Here is a 14504-nt window from a genome sequence, read left to right as displayed (position 1 = left end):
GCTGGCTGTGAAAGGGACCTTTTTTGGAGGGTTCCTTGGGCCTTCTGTCCTAACTGCTCCCTGCTCCCTGCTCTCTGTGCCTGGTAGCTCTCGCAGCCTCACCCATTAGGGTAGGGAGAGGGAGTTCTGAGACTCCTACTTCTGACGTGTGCCGCATGACAAGGGGACTGGATTGCAGGAAAACCCTTAAACCCTTCAGAGCTGTGGTCTTTCTCTGAATGGAACCAGTGCATTTCTTGAGAAACGGTTGGGCTGGGTTTGCCTCCAAGCCCATGCTCCCAGATTTGGGATTTTAGTGGAAGCAAGCAGGTCCTTGTGGGGGCCGTGATGGGCTCAGGTAGAGCCCCTCTGGTGCGTGGCTTGCCTCTGAAAGAGAAAGTAGGTCTGGGAGGTTGGAGGTGCTGACTTCCCTCCGCTCGGTTCTCCCCTTTCGCAGTGCCCCCACCCCCGCCTGTAGCAATTTGCATGAGAGGAAGTCTGAGACCCAGGGACGGCCCCTGGCCTTGAAGTCACAGGCCACAGGGAAGGAAGATGAGCCAAAACCAAAGTGATTACCGCTCTGGTCTGGCCCCTGAAGTTCACCGGGGTTTCAAAACGGCCGTATCTTCACCATGACCTTATTTCTGCTCTAGGCTACTATTAATCTCAACTATTTCTTAGATTAAAAAAAAAAAAAACCAAAAAAACTTGGTGACAAAATCAAGGCATCGGCTTGTTTGGGGGTGGGAGCTGTGATTTAGGGCCCTCCACGTCTCCACCTGTACCCCCATTTGCCAGGGAGAAGGAAAGATGTGTAAAATCTATGGCCTTGGCGACGCATCTTGGAACCTGGAGACCAGAAGCTCAGCCCTGGGGGCAGCAGGAGAGGAAGAAGGTGGCCCCCTCCAGATCCAAAGGCAGAAGTGTACGGTGCTGTTAGCAGTCACTCCTGGGTTGAACAGGCCTGGCTCTGACCCATTTTTCCTTGTGTTTTCAGTTCCAGGAGGCAAACAAAAGACACCTTGGGGTGATAAACAATCTCAACAAACACTTTGTATGGGACACTTGGGGACAGAGCCTGGGGTGTCTTTCCGGCAAGAACTTGGGCAAGAAAAGGCAGAAAGAATGGAAACTAGATAATACCAAACTTGCTGGGAGCAAGCCTCTCCTCAGGGCTCTGAGCCCCATCCCAGGCCTCTAGGTGGGGATTAGGATTCCTGCTGACCAGGTAGAAAAAGGGAGTCTTCAGAGGGGGAAGTGACTTGCCTCTGGTTCTGCTGTGAGTGAGTGTCAGAGGAAGAACTTTAGTCCAGAGCACTGTGACCACAGAGCTTGTGAGTGGCTTTGCTGCTGGTGGCCAGCAGTGGGCTGGGGATTGATTTCTCTGGTTTGCAGTCCTTGCCTGAGATAGATGCACAGACTTGGCGGGCGCCCTGCTGTTATGGAGCCTGTGCAACTTGATTTCGTCCAGCTGAGAGTTTTGGCTAATTATCTCCCCACGTTATTTTCAGTTAGACTAGCTGTGATGATCTTTAATCCTTAATTTTAATTTTTAAGCAATCCCATGCTGTTTTCTAGGCATTCTGCGTACTTCTTCCTCAGTGTCAGTGGGCTGACAGGTCAAGCTGGGGGACCCAGAAGAAAAAGGGAAGTGAGCAGAGAAAGGCTAAGGGATGTGGTGTCAGTCCGTGCCATGACCAGGTGTTGGCAAGTGAGATGAGACCGAGGTGAAAAGATGAAAGGAATTGGGACTGAGAGACGCCCGGTGATTCCTGTGCATCAGGATCACAGTCGGGGTTAAATGATTGTCTTTACACCATGACTTTTTGCCCACCCTCTTATGCTTAATGAGTTCGGATTAAACACAGAATACATACAAGTTAATTAATCAACGGAGGTCATAGTCTTGAAAAATATCGGTAATAATCATGCCCATTTCTGGAACCACCCATGTGTGCCTAGGGGCTTTGAATATATTCTTCCCAGTGGCAGATGAGGAAACTCACAGGGTGATACAATGCCTTGATTTTAAAATCAGCTGCTTTTTCCTTAGAGTTTCTTGAAGAGTTGATGTCAATGAAAGATCAAGGATCAGCAGGAAAGTCCTTATTCTCATGGTTTCCCTTCCCCGACGTGTTCTCTGTGACTTAGCCCATCTTCTTTGAGTCTCTCCTTCGAGTTTGGCGCTGCATTCAATGTGGGCAGTGTGCGATGGAGGGAACTGGTACCAGGAAGTGTGAGGAAAGCAGGAGTCACTCTTCAAGACATGGACATTCAGATCCACGGGAAACACGGTGGGGAAAGCACATTCCCTAGGATTAGACCTCTGCATCGGGAGGATGCTTGTTGTGGCTTGGAGAATTCAGGGAAGTCTTTCTAGAGCAAGGTTTGGTTTTCCTCTCAGAGGATGACTGTGTCTTAAAAAGCAAAACCACGGTCTTTTTGTCTGACCCCGTGGAGGCAGCATTTGCCGTTGGGCACAGCATGGATTTTGGGTTCAAATCCTGGCTCTTTCGTGTTCTCAGTGGGAAGCTTTGAGCGAGTTCTTTAACCTCATCAGTAAAATGGGCACAGATTATAATGCTTAGGGACAATACGGATTCGATAAGATACCATACGCTAAGTGTTCAGCATAGTATCTGAGGCGATGGTGATTCTCCAGGACAAGCAGCCAGTCTTACCCTTTCCCACTGGCCAAAATCCCCTGGGCCTTTCAAGCCCAGAGGGGTCTCTCTTCCCTTTTCTCTTTGGTTTGGGAGGGAGAAGAGTTCAAATCTGAGCTCTCATACTCTTTATGAATACGTAATCTTGCTTCTCAGGCTTCCACTTCTTTTCCACCAAATGGGCATGAGGGATTACGAACTCCCTGGATCTCTTCCTAAACAAAGACTCTGCCGGTCAGAATCCTGCTGATGGGGGGTTAGTTCAGACATTCTCATCTCACAGCCTTGTTTCCGGACCTCTCCATCCCACACCATCTTCTGAGCCTCTCGCCCTCTGTCTGTCAGGATGTAAACCAGATGTGTTTTGCTCCGATCTCCACCCACAGACATGGAGCTTGTGTCTGGTTTGCCAGTTGGTAGGCCCAGGGCCATCCAGGGGGAAACAAACACCATGGTGTCAGAACCAGTCTTCTAGGAGACCAGAGGAATTAAGAGGTCTGGGACCACCTAGAAGTGGTGGTTGGAGACCAGCGTGAAAACCCAGGAGTGGAGCTCTTAGAAGGTGTGAGTTACCAGAGAGAAGACAGTCCTGAGAGTAGAGTTGACTGGCTGCAAACTCCCGTGAGTCCCCAGTCCCATCATCATGGAATCTTGGGGTTAAAGAGACAAGTCCCCACACATGTCTGTGACAGAACTTATTTAAAAACTTGTGGTTGGGGCGCCTGGGTGGCTCGGTGGGTTAGGGCCTCTGCCTTCGGCTCAGGTCGTGATCTCAAGGTCCTGGAATCGAGCCCCACGTTGGGCTCTCTGCTCAGGCTCAAGGGAGCCTGCTTCCCTTCCTCTCTCTCTGCCTGCCTCTCTACCTACTTATGATCTCTGTCTGTCAAATGAATAAATAAAATCTTAAGAAACAAAACAAAACAAAACAAAAAACCCTGTGGTTTAGAAAGTAGCATAGACACTGGGACCCAGGCTGGCAGAGGGAAAAGAGAAAACAAAATAAAGGGAAAGAGAGGTCTCTGGATCCTGGGGGGCAAAAATTACCTTGAAGCAACGTTACAGTTCAGAATGGTACTGCCTGAGCGACCTTAGTGGAGGCGAGGACTCTGTTCTAAACTCGAAATAGTCTTTGATTCTTTAGGGAGAACAGCAAGAGATAGCGTGTTCTCTCAAGCATAGCCAGAGGGGCACTTGGCTGCTCCCTCATTTTTAAGCTTCTGACTCTTGGTTTCGGCTTGGGTCATGATCTCATGGGTGGTGAAACTGAGCAAGTCCGGGGGGCGGAGAGTGGGGGTGGAGGGGATGTGCTTAAGGAGGCTCTCCCCCCGCCCCCCGCCGTGTGCTCATGCTCTCTCTCAAATAAATAAACAAGTCTTAAGGGGCTGGGGGAAGAATTGCCAGAGGTGGAAATCAAATCATATGGCCCTAAGTACCACATTAGTATTTCTTTTTTTTTTTTTTTTTAAGATTTTATTTATTTATTTGACAGAGATCACAAGCAGGCAGAGAGGCAGGCAGAGAGTGAGAGGGGGAAGCAGATTCCCTGCTGAGCAGAGAGCCCGATGCAGGGCTCGATCCCAGGACCCTGAGATCATAACCTGAGCCGAAGGCAGAGGCTTAACCCACTGAGCCACCCATGTGCCACCATATTAGTATTTCTAGGTATTCCCCATCCCTTTCCTGACTTTGCTCACAAAATTACCCCCACTATGCTGGTGAAAGACTAAGGTGAGAAAGTGGTAGTGACTTGGCCACGGAGCTTGCGTGTGATTGTGTGCTTGATGCCTGGCTGACAAGTTCCCTGAGAGGCCATGGCTACAGAGTTCACTGCTTCTCCTCTGGGCCAGGGCCAGTTCCTGGCACACAGGAAGAACCTGGTCAGTGTGTGTGAATGAGTTGCACTGACATCTGGCCATGCTGTTTAAGTACAGAAAATACCAGTCACGTCTGTATTTCTGTACCCAATGCCAGTGTGTGTATGGGTTTTCCACATCACCAAGCAGTTCTCTGACACCAGCTGCGTGCTCGAACAATTCCACTCAATCCCACACTCCGTACACAGAGAGAGCATCCGATGCCATGGGTTGAGGGCTCAGTCCTCCAAGGCTGCCCCCACTTCAACTTCAGATGCCAGCTGCAAGTCCAGAGCTCCTGGGCGTCTGACTGACTAGCGGTAGATCAGAAGTTAGTAGGACCCCCTGCATGGGTTCCATTCATCTGCTGGAGTGGCTCACAGAAGTCGGAGATGCATTTTAGGTACTAGATCACATGTTTATTATGAAAGGATATAATTCGGGAACAACCCGTGGAAGAGACTCATAGGTATGGGCAAAGGGCTGGGAGCTTCTGTGTTCTCAGAGAGCCCTCTCTTCCCAAATCTCCGTTCACCAACCAAGAAGCGCTCTGAACCCTGTCCTTTTTGGATTTTCTTGGAAGTTTCATTGCAGTCCTGACAGATGAAAGCACTGGCCATTGGCCAAGGATTCAGCCTCCCCTCCAGTCCCTCTCCCCTCCCAGGCTCGTGAGAGGTGGGACTGAAGGCTCCAACCTTCTGATCAAGTGGTTGGTTCTCCTGGTCAACCCGCCCCATTCTTGGGTAATTCCAAAGGTCACTTCGTTAACATAACAAATGATACCTGTCTCCACTCTCCTCTGGGAAATTCCAAGGGTTTTAGGAACTGTATGCCAGAAAAGGGGCCAGACACCAAATATTTATTTTTTATTATGAATCACAACATCCCCTATCTTGTGGGCAAAATGGCTGTCTTGGGGCTCCTGGTCCTCTTCTTTGGTGTGAACTACAGGATAAATGTGAATCTGATGTTTCTACTCATTATTCTGCTAGAAACATACATAAGGAGAGAGCAAGACCCTACTTCTAAGTTCTTCAGAATCAGCTAAAATTATGTATTTTTTCCCTTCTATTCAGTACCATCCACCCACCAGCTTGTAGAGAAAGTATGCCAACCCTCTAATATTTGGGAGACTATCCCCCACTCAGATGGTCACCGGGCTGAGCCTCATTACCATCAGAGGCACTCTGGGGAGTGTAGTCACTGAGTCCTTTTTCAGGGTAAGGGTCCAGCCAATACAGGCCATCCTTCTGGCCATCCCTCCTGGCGCTCCCTCATTTGCTGGCTCTGCTCCTACACCAGTGAGCACATTTCCGCTCCCATTTCCACTCTTGGGCACATGCCACACCCTCTGCCTGGAGCACCCTTCCTGGTTGAATGAACAGAGGCGATGTCTGCCCAGGCCCTTGTCCTAACAGATTTTGTCTGAAGGCTTTCTCCTGAGGTCCAGAGCATTTAACCGCAAAAATGTCCTAGAATATTTCGGTCCCAAGTCTGATGTCCTTGGTCTACATTTTCTATTGCTTTAGGCACAGAGCCCAGAGGACTATTCTGGACAGAGCCAAAGGCTGTATTAGAGGGAACATGAGTTTTAGAATGTTGAAGAGCTAGGTTTGGATTCCAGTTCTGATACTTACTGGTTGTATGGCCTTAGCTAAGGAGCTCAAGACTCAAACCTCAGATGTTTCATCTGCAAAAAATAGCCATCCTGCAGTGACATCATAATGCATGAAGCTCGTGCTGTAGTCTGTGGTCTGTAGTAGCTCCCACAAATGTGAGTCCCCCCGAATTGCTGTTCTGTGCCGTGTGTGACTGTGGGATGAGAATGAGCAGAACTGGTTTCTCTCTAAAGGAGCATCTGCTGTGCTGCCCTCACCCCTCCTGGGAGGGAGAAACACTTGAGTCTCAGGTTATTCGGGATGTTTCCTGCAGCCCATCCAGAATGGCTCCTGATGGTCCATTCGATCAGCTGAGGAGAAGCAGAGTCCTTGCCACCCGCCTTTGTTAGTCCAGCCCTCTCGACCCTAGACGGGGCTAATGGGAGTGTCAAAGAAATTGCCTTTCAGGCCAGGTCCTGTCCTCATCACTTCCCTGTCTGTGGTGGGACCTTCTCATCCTGTGAGCTTGTCAGTCTGCAAAAGCCCCCAAAGGCTGGCCAGAAGCGAGTTCCTCTGTGCCTGGGGGTGTAGGAGGGGCTGGCCAGCCCTCTGCCATGCCCTTGGCTCTTTTTCTAATTGCCTCCTTGATGGGGGCATGAGAAACCCCAGAGGATTATGTGATTCACCCATCCATTCACTGGTCCCTTGCTGCGTATTTACTGAGTATGCACTGTGTGGAAGGTCCTGGGCCAAGCCTTAAGAGGGACATAGAGCTATGGTACCACACCCTGTCCTGTCCCCCTTCATACCTCATCAGAGTCCGCCAGCTCCCTCCGTCCCACCACACCCCTTAGCTCAACCCCCATTTTGTCTCCCAGGCCCTTAGAATAGCCTCTCTGCCCTGCTCCCTGATCCTGGCACACTAGACTGTGAGTCATCTTTCCAGAATGTCATTCTGGTCCTATCAGTCTTGGGTTTTCCCACCTGGACCTTATACTCAGGACTCTGTTCCACTAATAGTTTCCCTTAAAGGAGTTCATTTCTTTTTCCTCCGCTTGGCCTTACTCTAAGCTGTGTCATCCGTGAAGTCACAGATTGGATGCCGGTGGAGTATCACACCAGTGTGGGCTTTTAGAATAAGTAATAAAATGCAGAATGTTTGTTACATGACATCCAAGGCTGTCCGGTGGTGGGGCTACCTTCCCCGGGTGATGATGGCCCAAGGATGACCATCGGCACTCATTTACTCACCAGCCCTTCTTCCAGCGCCGTCTACGTGCCAAGAAGTGCTGGACATGCAGTGCAAAAATGGCAGAATCCTTGTCCTGCTGCAGCTTCTATTTTGGTGGTGAAACAGACCACATCAATTAAGGAACAGGAGTCAAATGCGTGCAGCCTTCTAATGGGTGGTCAGTATTAAGCAGAAAAAACAAATAAGGGAAAGGGGGCAGAAAAAACTCCAGCTGTGGTAAATAAACCTCTGCCCGTGTTTCCAGCCCAGCTAAACCCCTCATCTCGGACCCCTTTATCTCAAGCTCTGTGCAGGACGTTCCCACAATGCCCTGTGGTCACGGTACCCACAGTGCACTGGTGCCCACGATGCTCCGGGCCATCTTCCCACAATGTGCGCATTGGGTCACCTGGGCCTGCTTTCACTCGTTTATTTCTCTCTTTTCTGCCGGGACTACCCTTCTCACACACGCCTCCAGCTAAATCCTCATTATTGTTTCAAGTCCGTCAGGTCATCATCTCCGCTGACACCTGCTCCCCCATCCGCATTAGAACTAAACCCTAACCTCCCCCGGTACCTCGGACTGTTTCTGTAGTAGTCCTTCTCAGCCAGTTTTGTCCTTTATTTATCTCGCGCCTGTCCCTCCTACCGGACCCTTTCAGGCTGGGGTGATGCCTCCTGCGTGTTTGCCTCCCCACCCCCAACTAGAGGCTGGCTGGGAAGGACTGGAGCACATCACCCCTCACAGCCTAGCAGTCGGCCTGCGCCTCTATGGTCCTACTCTCCAGAGGCCGCTGGCCAAACCCCAGTGTTTATGGGCGGTGTCTCCGGTGGCGGGGGAGTGGGCAGGATGCCCGGCCCTTCCCTGTTATCACCTCAGCATCTTTTGGACAATGTTGCCTCTTTTGAAAAGTTAGAAATGAATAATTCTACAGAAACGAGTCATTTAGAAAGTACATGCCCTCGCCCAGTTCTTCTCCGCTGTAGAGATAAAAACACACACAGAATTAGGAGATTCTCTTCCAACTAGGCAGGGCAGGTGGCGTGACCCACACATGCAGCCTTCCTGGGGGATGTGACCTTTCCTGGGATGGTCTGCTGTCAGGCTGCCTCCCGAATCTGGTTCTTGTAACCTTCCTCCTCCTCATAGCTCATGCTTTCTTCCAGCTCTGCTCTCTGCTCCTTCCCACTGTCCCTGCCCCGACCCCAGGCTTTCCTCCTGTCACCTAGGCCCCAAGGTACCCTGCGAGGGTCTGGGAGGGGCAGACCCACAGGACCTGTGAGCCAGTCTGCGGGATTGCAGTGATAGACTCCTCCCACGCTGAGAGCCAGAGGCCAGGGCACTGTCACCAGTGTCCCCTTCGCCTCCCCCCTCACCCCAAGGCACCACCGCAGATACCACCTTCTCCAGGGAAGCAAGTTTTCACGTGCAACAAAAAGCCAACAAGCGGAAGCCTCTTTTTTCCATCGTGTCCTTCAGCATCTACTATCTCCCCTCCCTGTTCTTAGCACCGGGGAGATGTGTGGACAGCACAGACTTGGCTGTCTTGGAGCCCACTTTCTAGTGATGGGATACAGGGCAGTAACACTATTGAAACAGACACGTACACGGTACAATTGCATATTGCGATCAGGACTATGAAGAAAGGGGGGACTTTGTAAGTCTGTGGAGTTCTGAGGTGACACAGTCTGAATGACAGAAGGAGTCCATGCTGCGGGGTGGGGTGGGGAGGCGGGTGGGGGAGGCCAGTTGTCTAGGAGTGCGGTTGGACGGCTCGTACAAAGGCCCTGGCCTGGGAAGGAACCCGGCACAGAGAAGGAGCAGACGGGAGGCCAGAGGGCCTGGAGCTGCTGGAGGAAGGGGGAGGACAAATCGAGAGGAGGCAGGAAGCAGGAGGCCTGGTAAAGACTTGGCTTTTATTCCAAATGCCCTGGAAAAGTCACTGTGACTTTGAAGTGGAGAAGTGCCCCACGTGGGCTAGGGGGTAGTCCTCAGGGTACAGGGTGGAGAGAATTTTTACCTCCAAAATGCCATCTGGGGGGATCTCTTTCCTTTTAGGCTGGTGTGGTGGATTCTGGGGTCCTCCAGAAATGGGGGGTCAGCTCTGAGACCATGTCCCTGTCTCCTCTCCACTCGTCTTGCCAAGTGGCACCACCCATTTGCAGTCTGAGTCTGGGCCTCGCACAGGCTGGAAGACTTTGGGATGGAAAGGGGCTTCGTTAGTGTGTTCTTGCCAGCGTGGGGGCAGCCTCTTGAAGGAAAGGGGATGTCTATTCAGATCACACAAGCCCTCTGTGTTTCCGCCTGGCCTAACTAAGCATGACAGGACTGCTGGGGCCTGACCCCTAAATTCCTCTGCACCCCCAGGGCCTGGCAGCTCCTTGTTCCTCTTCCAGAGCCTGATGGGGGTCACTGATAGGGTTAGAGAAGGAGCCAGAACTGTGGACAAGGATGAATAGGCGGCTTGAGTGCCCACAAGTACCCACGAGAGACCTTCATGAGAACCACCAGGCCCGAGGAGAGAAGCCCAGCCACTGTGGGCCAGCTCCATTACAGGAGAGGATAGGGAAGCAAAAAAACAAAAAAAAAGGTGGGGGGCATTGGGCCCCAGAAAGGTCTCCCAGGAGCAGTGTGGAATGCAGCCCCCTTGGTTCACCTGTGTCCCTTGGATGCTCCTGTCTGGGGATGAGAATGGGAGTGCGGAGACTGGGGCAGGTGACTGACCGTCCTCCTGGGGTCAGCTCCCTGGACGCTGCGTCTCACCAGTCTCCCAGGCATGGCCCGTGTGTTATGGGGAGACTGCATGCACCCCAGAGCTGACATCCAGCACGGTATTAGCAATAGCAAATAACCAGGCACTCTGCAGAATTACACCTTGCTCCCCCTTCCTTAGGGTGCACAGGCATCTCAGAAACTGCTGTCTGGGGGTCAGGGGCCGCATAGAGCTCGGCGGTGGCCCGGCCGAGCTGACAGGCAGAGCAGCGGACAGAGAGTCACGTATCCACTCGTTTTAACCAAGGGTCATCTTTTATCCTCATTTTACAAGTTCAAAACCCTAGTGCTATTGAAGTATTTTTGGAAATCGTAGAAGAGCGTGAAGAGGGAGACAAAAGAGCCCCACCCGGAGACAAACACTTGTAACGCTGTGGCAAGGCGTTACAGTCACTATTTCATGCATCTCTATGTCCATCAATACTATAAATAGACTTTTATAGTCTCCAGTTCTCACTAATAGCAACATTTTCTCCCATCATTAGTGTTCCTTACCTTGATAATAGCTCATGTTTATTGAGCACATAAAGGTGTCAGGTTCTGTTTGGCACAAGCTTTACACATATAGATTCAACACAAACAATGCAACAAAGTAAATCTGTTGTTCATCTCACAGAAGAGGAGTCCAAGGGCAGAGATGGTAAGTAGTTCGCGTAAGGTCCAGCAGATACAACATTGCAAAGCCCACTCGTGTTGCTTGATGCTGACCCCTCCCTCTGGTCGCCGTCCCCCCTATGGGTAACGTAGGCTCTGCACTCGACACTGACTAGCTGCATGAGGATTTCCTTTAAAACTTCCTATAGTAGATTTTAGAGCTGTTTCTTTACGCATCTTTAGTTCCTTAGAATGATTTCTGGAAGAATGGGGCAAGGCCCAAGGATGTGTATATTTAATTTTTTTTTTTTTAATCTTGAGATAATTTTAGAGTCTCAAGAAGTAGCAGAAATAGTACAGAAAGGTCTTGGCTCCCTACAATGATAACATCTCATATAACCACAGTACCCTAGCAAAATCAGGAAATGAACATTGGTGGTACACTATTTGCCAAGTGACACACCTTATTCGGAGTGCAACAGTTCTTATACACGCTCTTTTATCTCCTGTATAGATGCATGGTGGTGGTGAGATTTTTCAGGCCTTAAAGTGTGTTGTCAAAATGTTCTCCAGACAGCTTGTGGGGAAAAGTGTGTGTGCCGACTGTGCCCGTGGGGTGTTGTTGAACGGACCCGGGAAGTGGTGTCCAGAAATCAGAGAGCGTGGTCAGGTTGCTAGGGAAACCCAGCCGTCCCAGCCCGGAGGCCCACGTCCACGGCTAAGACCTCGCGGTAGGCATGTGACCTGCCCGTCCCAGTACCGTCAGCTCAGCGGTCCTCAGGGTGTGTCTTTTTCCGGAGGGCAAGATGGTGGCCTGAATTTTTGGCAGGCACTGCAGAAAGAACACCAGGCTGTGGATCAGGAGAGCTGAGTTTAAGTCCTCATGTGACCTCAGGTCAGCCAGCAAGTCCCCTGCAGGCCATTGTCTCACCTGTAAAGTGTAAGAGTAAAACAGATGCTCGTCCAGTTGGGAGGCTGACCTGCCTACGCTTGCTGTCGTCTTGGCTACCACAGTTCAGCAGGGGCTGCACCTGGCCGATGACAATGATTCTCAGCATCGGTCAGCTCTTGTGCCAAGTGCCATGTAGTCGCTTGCTCCCAACAGGATTGCTGGGAAGTGGTTACTCTTCCCACCCACGGGTGAGGACAGGGGGTCAGAGGTGGCCAGCGGTGGTCCTCACCGGCCCAGGGGCCACGGCTAACGGCCCATCAGGCCGCCTTCCTTCCCGAATCTGTGCTGCCAGTCAAAGGCGATCTTTTCCCAGACTGAGGATGGCCCATCAGCCGAGGGTTTAGACGTGTCTGCCTGTGATCCCCAGCTAAAACCTCCAACGGGCTCTCAAGATGAGCTCCAAGGCCCCTTCTGGTAGTTGAGCCAATTTGATATTGCTGTGAAGTAAGTGCTGCCGAAATGTAAAAGCATGGAGATGAGTTCCAGATGGATTTTCCGGAGGGCTTGGGGTTTTACTCATTCTGAAAAGGAGGCAGGTAGCAAATTTCACTGTTGTCACTTGACGCAGGAGGTTACTGTCTCCCAGAGTGAGAATAGAGGGCACCCTCGTCACTTCTGATAAGTGTCGTGCCCTGGAATCTTAAGCCACAGCCAGTCCCACTGAGAGAGTTCTATAGGTTGGCATCAAAGAGCCAGTGGGGCTATTTGACAGAAAAGGCAAAAGCCAACCTTTTTTTTTTTTTTTTTTTTTTTAAGATTTACTTATTTATTATAGAGAGAGAATGAGCAGGGGAGGGCAGTGAGAGAGAATCTCAAGCAGACTCCCCACTGAGTGCAGAGTCCCTTGTGGGGCTAGATCTCAGGACCCATGCCATCACGACCTGAGCTGAAATGAAGATCAGCCCATACTTTTCCAAAGTCCGTCAATAGGTGGGATGCATCTGAGGGGGCGTGTGTGAGGGGGCGTGTGTACGGTCACACGACCGGGTGCGGGATCCCTGGAAGCAGTCGACCCTCAGCATGCTCAGACAGACATCTTCAGGACTCACAAAACTGTACTGGTGAACGGGGACAGACAAGGGTCCAGAGCAATGTGACTGCTTGAGCCCTCCGACCCCCACCCCGGCAAGGCTTCAGCAGTGCAGAATTCTAGCTTCACTTGCCAGGTTAGGGGGACATCACGTGAGCTGATTTGGGGACTCCATTCTTGGAATTTCTCTTAAAACACAGCAGTTAGGTTTTGCTGTAGATCAGAGACAAGTTGACGAACTCAGAAAGGTCATGTGGAGTGATGAAGGGTCGGGCTGGTATTTATGTTCCGAAACAGAAGTTGGTCCACATAGTTACCTGCTGTGGTTTGCCACCAGGTGAGCTAAAGGGAAGGAAAGATCTCGGCTTGGGGTCTGGGTGGCAAGCTGAGCAGGACTTTTCTTGAGGATGATTCTGGGGGAGCCGTCCAAGACCAAGATTCTCGACTGGTTGGGGAAAGGCAGGGAGTCAGCAGTGACCATATCATTCAGCGTATCCCCTGAATAATATTTCTTCCTTTAAAAAACAAAAAACAAAAAACACGTAATGACCTTTCAGCCATTCTTAGAGTTATTCCACCTGTAGCAATCAGCCACAAATCAGTAATGTAAGATACACTGAAAATCATCTGTGCACAAATATATTGTTCTGAGTATTATTTACAATGGTGGGCACTGGAAACAAATGTTCAATAAAATGGAGAAAGCTAAATAAAACAATGTGATCTCTGGATGAAATATTATGAAGTCACAGAGCGATGCTCACTAAGAGTAATAACGGAACAATAGTGGTGCCGCTGTGTTAATGACTAGATGGCATCCACGCCTGTAGTCTCAGCAGTACCTCTCAGTCCTTCCACAGAAAGTTATTTCAAAATGGTGAATATGGGTATGGTTGGTTATTTTTCTCTTCAACTTTTCTGCACTTTGAATAAGGCCTATGGGTTACTTATGGGTTACTTTTGTTAAGGCAAATATACAGGATGTGCTCTAGTTTTGTTTTTTTTTTTAAAGAAAAGTAAAATGAGTTATTTTTATTTTTTTATTATGTTAGTCACCATACAGTCCCTCATTAGTGTTGATGTCGTGTTCCATGACTCATTGTTTGTGTAGGACACCCAGGGCTCCATGCTGCCCATCACCGGGCTCACCCCCGCCCCCAGTCCCCTCCCCTCTAAAACCCTCAGTTTGTTTCTTCAGGTCCTTAGTCTCTCATGATTCGTCTCCCCCTCCGATGTCCCCCCTTCATTTTTCCCTCCTTTCTCCTAATGTCCTCCATGTTATTCCTTATGATCCATAAGTAAGAGAACCTGTATGATAATTGGCTCTCTCTGCTTGACTTAATTCACTCAGCATCATCGCCTCCAGTCCCGTCCATGTCGATGCAAATGGTGGGCATTCATCCTTTCTGATGGCTGAGTAATACTCCATTGTATATATGAACCACATCTTCTTTATCTGTTTGTCTGTTGAAGGGCATCTTGGCTCTTTCCACAGTTTGGTGACTGTGGAACTGCTGCTATGAATATTGGGGTGCACATGGCCCTTCTTTTCACTACATCTGTATCTTTGGGGTAAATACCCAGTAGTGCAATTGCTGGGTCATAGGGTAGCTCTATTTCCAACCTTTCCAGGAACCTTCACACTATTTTCCAGAGTGGCCGCACCAACTTGCATTCCCACTAACAGTGTAAGAGAGTTCCCCTTTCTCTGCATCCTCTCCAACCTTTGTTGTTTCTTGTCCGTTGTTGCCATTCTGACTGGTGTGAAGTGGTATCCCAATGTGATTTTGATGTGAATTTTCCTGACGGTTAATGACATTGAACAACCTGG

The 14504-nt window shown here is 50.1% G+C and overlaps 1 protein-coding gene across 1 annotated transcript in view; it reads right to left on the bottom strand.

The window, feature by feature from the left end:
• Window positions 1-12815: 12815 nt before the first annotated feature.
• The window catches only part of WWOX (WW domain containing oxidoreductase), a 955527-nt gene continuing 953838 nt past the window's right edge, over window positions 12816-14504 (bottom strand). The window contains exon 10 of the mRNA XM_059382580.1: window positions 12816-13188. The gene's annotated coding sequence lies outside the window, so the exon portion shown is untranslated. The remainder of the gene's footprint in view (window positions 13189-14504) is intronic.

The sequence above is a fragment of the Mustela nigripes genome, chromosome 17, assembly GCF_022355385.1.
Source record: "Mustela nigripes isolate SB6536 chromosome 17, MUSNIG.SB6536, whole genome shotgun sequence".
Taxonomy (NCBI): Eukaryota; Metazoa; Chordata; class Mammalia; order Carnivora; family Mustelidae; genus Mustela; species Mustela nigripes.
The sequence above is the reverse complement of the archived record's forward strand: the minus strand, read 5'-3'. Positions and strand labels throughout refer to the sequence as shown.